A 6,926-nucleotide genomic window follows, 5' to 3' on the forward strand; every position below is an offset into this window, starting at 1 on the left:
CAGGTAATATGATTCTAAAACATACAATCATCAGACTATAAGCAATAATTTATTGAAACAGAACTTCAATCACTTTATTGCAGTTGGCATATCTTACAATATCCAATCTATTATTAGAAAAAAAAAATATTCTTATGTTTTACATAGTTTATTCTCTGATGGTATCTTACTGGAATCTTCATTCCGACTTCATACTTCATGGTCCATGTCTTCTTTTCTTGATTTTCTAATTTCTTAGAACCTCTGCAAAATGAATTGCAGACATGAGTTACACGCTTAACACCTTAAAACTATGAAAGGGATAAATGATTAGTAACCTTGCGGTTAAGTGGGGTAACACTTAGAAAACTCTTGAAGATAATTAGGAATATAAATTTACTTATTGTTATGATGATATGTTATGTTATGTTATGCAATGCCATGTGCTTAAATTATGTTGATTTTAATTGATGTTTTACTTATCATGTTATGAACTGTTTTACCGCTTCATATTATGAAATGTGCAGTTAATTATGAGTACAAAAATGCAAAGAATAGTATTATGTTTTATTACTATGTATCAAATTGTCTATCACTTATTATATCATTTAGCCATACATTTATCAAAACTCATTTGTGAAAACCCTGAATACATGGCTATCTTGTAGTAGTAATCACTGGTGACAAGGACGGATCCAGAAAGTTTGATGGGGAGGGACCGAGATATAAATTCAAAATATAATAAAATAATATATAAAAACATAATTAGCTTCAATTCAGTTTTAACAGTGTCGCAACAATTTCTTTTTCGATGTACAACATCAGAGAATCCATCAGAAACTCGTCTTTAATTTTGTTGCGAATCCTAGTTTTGATGATATTCATGGCTGAAAACGCTCGTTTTGTAGTTGCGATAGAAACAGGAAGAGTAAGTAGAAGCACAACAACTCGAAAAATAAGTTGGTAGATAGTTGATTTTCTGGTTCTAACCAACGATTGGCATAATTCGGAAATATTTAACAATCCTTGGAAACTTGAATATTGAACTACATTATGCTCATAATGGTGAAGTTCTATTTCCAACTGTTCTTTTTCAAGATCGGTAAAGTCTTGCTGATAAATCTTATTTACCAATGGATAAATATCATAAATTCTAAAAGACTCATGTGCACCTCAAGGATCAAGAGCCGAGCCAAGAATAAGCAATTCCACCGCATTCTCACTAAACCGGCGATTTAATTCTTGCAATTGAGAATCTATTGCAGCACAAAAAATATCCACACGATAATGATGCTCAATTGTAAAGTCAACTTGTTGATGGAAAGCTCGACCTCATCTCTCAACATTACGGGCATTCATAAATGGAACATCTATGTTGCGTTTATTGCAAAATGACTTCACATTGGTAAGTAAAACTTCCTATTTATCATCTCTATATTGTTGGATACACCTTTTAGTGGATGAAACAAGATGCATGGCATTTAAAATGTCTTGAGATTTGAATTGCAATGCTTGACATAGATGATCGGTGATTTGCATAGTTTCTTTAACGAGATGTAAGATGAATACAATTCAAATGAAGTAATTACTTGATGAACTGAATTAGCTTTTGCTCGTTGGGAAGAAGTAGTTCCCACATCAATGATTTTAACAATAACTTCATAAGCTCGACTATAAATTTTTATCAAGTTAGAAATTGATTTCAAGTGAGAACTCCAACGCGTATCTCCAGCTCGTTGTAGCATACTAATTTGATTAAGTCCACTTCCACTCTCAATGTCATCAATTGCAATCATGTAAGCATTTTCAGTAGCTTCGGCAACCTACAATTCTTCATACCGATTGCATGAGGCACAAACAAAATTGACAACCAAATTCAAATTGGTAAAAAATTGATAAACTGAAATGACTTCTTTTGATGCTGCCACTAATGCCAATTGCAAATGATGTGCGAAACAATGAATGTAGTAGGCATATGAACAATCATTTGAAACCAAAGCTTGCAACCCATTCCACCCCTCTCACATATTACTTGCATCGTTGTATCCCTGCCCTCAAGTATTTTGAATGTCTAGGTGATGTTTAGACAATACATAATATATACCTTTTTGTAAGGTTAATTATGCAGTATAATAGACATGAACAAATCCAAAAAAGCATTCTCACACGAAGCCACTATTGTCAACAAATCTTAAAACTATAGTCATTTGCTCCTTCATTGACTCATCAACAATTAGGCAAAACTTTGTATCACCAATTTCATCACGAATTGCCTTTTTCACTTTGGTTGAAAAAACATGTAAAATTTCTTTTTGTACCGTTGGACATGTGTAAGAGGCATTTTTGGGAGCTTTAGTGATCACTTCAGCAATCTGTTCATTATATGAAATCTTCAAACCCAATATATCAAGAAAATTTCCACGATTTGTTGAATTCACACTACCATCCCGACCTCTAAAAGCAACACCTTGAAATGCAAGCACTCGAACAAAATAAATTTTGGCTTTCAATTGTAGTCGATTGTTTATAATTTGTTTAGAAGTGTGCTTTTCTAACACATTCTGTATATGCTGAGATTGGTTCTTCAAATCTTCATATGACCTCCCAGCAATTCTGTGAAATGAATTAGGATCTTTCCTTATATGATAGAGAAAAGGACATTGTTTTCCATTTCTAACTTTCTTCTAATTCCTGAATCCATCTATAGTGAATACATATTGCGCAAAATGCCCAGAGGGCTTATTAAAGATGTAGCAAGGTAGACAAAAGGTTGCATCTTTCTCACACGAATATTCAAGCCATGAAGGAATTAGATTGAACCACAAAGGTTGAAAGCTATGAAGATGATTTTGTTTTCCAGAATTCGGGTAGTCTTTCCTGAGATGTTGGTTTGGACCAACTTTAATGTAAGCTCTTTGAATTTCATCTCGTTGATTACCATCATATTCCCATACCTAACGACACAATTCAGGATCAAACTCCAATGAACTAATATCAAATTCATTGCCATCAACTCTCCGAAGTCTTTTAGGAGAATTTTCTTAAATTGGGATATCAGAAGTTGGCGATGATGTATCACCAACATTGATATTTGAACTTTGTGCATTTTTCCTTTTGAAAAAGTCAAGTACTGTATTTGACTTTCCCATCGTCTACAAAATTTACGTGATCATTTTGGAGTCTTTAGAAAAGAAATAAAAAATATGCGTAAGTTAACAATGACATATTAGAACCTAAACCGCATAGGCATCAATTCCTAGCTTCTAATTCCACAAGTATAACAAAATTCACTGGATTATGTTTAAATAAGAGACAAATTTTTCTTACCTAAGTATTGAAAACAATATTGTTAGAAAAAACAAAGGTCACACTTATTGAGTAATTTGGTTTCAGTGCATGAGCAGCTGCTAATTCCCCACTGGGCTACTTCTTAATGTGTACCCTGCTAAGTGCTAATCCATACTGCAAAAAATGACAACACGAACTTGGGATATATGCTTCATTCAATTTGCACAAAATGATAGGTTAAGATAATGAAAAATTCCCCAAATCAATATGATTTCAAACTTGAAATTCAATGGGTAGAACAAATTCTCAAAGAGAAACTATAGATTTCAACAATATAGCAAAATCCCCAAAATCTCATGAATGAACCCTAATTTTTGGACCCAACCCAAAGTCTCACAAATCCTCACAATTTCTAGCTTCTAATCCCGTAAGTATAACAAAATTTACAAGAAAATGGTAAGGATTTTACCTACGCCCGGAATCCACCTCCTCCTCCTCCTCCTTCTTCTTCTTCTTCTTCATTGATTTCAAACTTGAAATTCAAGGGGTAAAACAAAAACTCAAAGAGAAACTAGAGATTTCAACAATATAGCAAAATCCCCAAAATCTCATGCATGAGCACTAATTTTCGGACCGAACCCAAAGTCTAACAAATCCTCACAATTTCTATCTTCTAATCCCACAAGTATAACGAAATTTACAAGAAAAGGGTATGGATTTTACCTACACCCGAAATCCTCCTCCTCCTCCTTATACTTCTTCTGGACCTAATCATCAAAAATTCCCCAAATCAATATGATTTCAAACTTGAAATTCAATGGGTAGAACAAAAACTCAAAGAGAAACTAGAGATTTCAATAATATAGCAAAATCCCCAAAATCTCATGCATGAATCCTAATTTTCGAACCCAAACCAAAGTCTCACAAATCCTCACAATTTCTAGCTTCTAATCCCATAAGTATAACAAAATTTACAAGAAAAGGGTAATGATTTTACCTACGCCCGGAATCCTCCTCCTCCTCCTCCTCCTCCTTCTTCTTCTTCTTCTTATTCTTCTTTATTGATTTCAAACTTGAAATTCAATGGGTAAAACAAAAACTCAAAGAGAAACTAGAGAATTCAACAATATAGCAAAATCCCAAAAATCTCATGCATGAACCCTAATTTTCGGACCCAATGTTGTGCAAATATCCACCTAAATTAATAAGCAAATAAATGTACGTTTAACTCACAAGTGCACAAGATCAAAATAGTAGTATAGGGTGCAAGTACAAGATCATTCCCACGGGGATTGCCGTAAATTATGCTTAAAATAAATTCCATAATTAAGACAAAACAAAGATTGATTTTTGAGTTAATAAAGATAAAGGTAGGGCTTTGATATCAACACTAATCATGTTCAAATAATATAACAATATGCCAATGTTTTAATCATATTATGAATACTTAATGTTTGCTAACCTAAGGGCATGGATGTATACTCATTAAACTATAGATTTTCCTAAGCAATGAATTAGGCATGGGTGTATACTTTAACTCTTTTCTTTCTTAAAGGATTTAACATGGATGTATACTAAGTTGTTCTTTAAGAAAGCATAAATCTGTAGAAATCAACAAACACACGGAACCTAGGGCATGGGTGTATACTCCCGGTTTTTCATGTTGATTAACCCAAGAACCCGTGAGGAATTCTTTTGTTACTTTATTAAGCCCATGACTCGATTATCCAAATTGACTTAAATAACTAATCCATACTATATGCATATAATGGCTAGTCACACACATATAAGGAATTCAATAAAACATGAATTAATCAAGTTAAGCATCGCAATATGATTATCACAAAGGCGTTAATATTGAAATATTAAATAAACATAATTAGGGCTTCAGAGCCTGCTTGGGATTGCATTTGAGAAATAGAGATTTTAATTCAAAAAGAGGTTTTGAGTGAAAGCGTCATTTTAAGCTTTTACCAAAAGTGGGTTTTGGCCATTTTTAGGCCTTTTGTACTCTTAAAAGCGCTTTTAATTTTTTACCAAACGAGTACTTTTTTATTCAAACAAACTTTTTGAGTGTTAAAAGCACTTTTAGACCACTCAAACCCTATCCAAAATAGGCTTTCAATCTAGCCCTACTAAGGAGTTTAGTTATACATAAGTTTGATGTTAAACATCTTCATAAAATAAAATAAAAAGGAAAATAATAAACCCGAAACTTGAGCTTGAAGAGCCTCCAATTCTTCTCCTTGAAATTGTCCGTTTATTCTAGAGGCTTAAGGGTCTATTTATAGGCCTAGAGAAATCCTAGAACCCTTAGTAAACCTAGAAAATTTGTAGGGTTTAGTCCTATTACAAGTGTGATGCAGCGTGACTTAGTAGGCTACAGTGAAGAATAATAAAAAAGTAATGGATAACTAATTCTAGATCTTGAGTCTATCAATGATCTAAGAATTCTTCTAAAAATAATAGATACTCTAAAGTTTAAAGGAAAAGAGGAATAAACTCAACTTTGAGTATTCTCATTAATTAAAATCAATAATAATCAACAACTGCCTTTCTATGGAGGCTATAAGCATATATTTATAGCCCAAAACCCAAAACCTAATAAAATATGATATCAATACCCCCAAAACCCTAAACCTAATAAAATAATAACACAAAGTCGGTTTAAGATAATAAAAAAACGCAAAAAATTAACATAATGCTCTGCGTGCGCTCGATCGCACCACCAGAGACCTGGTGCGCTCGAGCAAGCAATCGATCGCTCTCACAGGGGTGGATCGGTCGCACTTCTAGGAACAGCATTACAGCATCAAGCAAGCGTGCGCTCGATCACAGGTAGGCACGCGGAGCTCAATCGCACTACCAGGGACGAGTATCGCCATCCCATCTGCATCATTCTCCCTTGGTTGGAGAGAATTCGTCCTTGAATTCTGCCGGTTCTTTCCATGGTCCTTCGGATGCCTAGTCAACTCATTCCACTCCCTGTTCCTCAAGATCAAGACAAGGCAACGCCCTAAAATAAGCGTGACGCTTCTCATCATCGAAATACCTTGATGGTTTACATGAAAGCCCCACACACCACTTGGCAATACTTCAGACTTGCTGTTCTTCTCTCATTCCTTCTCCCTTTCACGTGCCATGAAAATACTCAAGGACAGGTCAACCGTTGTTTCCCTTGTGAAGATATAATTTTTTCATCTGCATAGAACTCACCACAATTGTTGATAGGAGAATTTAAAATACTTTCAACACCAAGGAAATCAACATAATCAACCTCTTCATAATTGGCGATATCACTCGTGCACTCTTCCTCTTCCAATTGATCATCTTCGGGGTAGAGGCTGCCAAACATGAGAGAAAACCCATCCTCTTTGTACTCGTTCTCTAGGTCGGATGCCAAAGGTCCTTCAATTGGCTCCTCCTCATTGACATCGTCATCATAGGTTGCCGGGGAATCCTAATCCACGAATCCTTGCGAAGGAACTGTAACATCTTCATGTCTGAACTTGTCATCAATGAATTCGGATTCTTGAAACTCTTTAACCACATATTCTTTTTCCTCCTCAACAGAATATGGATTCGGGTTATGGATTTGTGGTTGGCAAGTAGGGGTCCAATTGGCCTGTCATGGAATCTTTGCCTCACTCCATGTTTCC

General features: G+C 34.7%; 1 pseudogene; it reads right to left on the reverse strand.

Annotated features, from left to right (window-relative positions):
- Positions 1-750: 750 nt before the first annotated feature.
- Positions 751-6,308, reverse strand: LOC148585838 (uncharacterized; annotated as a pseudogene).
- Between the last annotated feature and the right edge of the window lie 618 nt (positions 6,309-6,926).

The sequence above is a fragment of the Corylus avellana genome, chromosome 5 (assembly GCF_965113065.1).
Source record: "Corylus avellana chromosome 5, dhCorAvel1.hap1.2, whole genome shotgun sequence".
Classification (NCBI taxonomy): domain Eukaryota; kingdom Viridiplantae; phylum Streptophyta; class Magnoliopsida; order Fagales; family Betulaceae; genus Corylus; species Corylus avellana.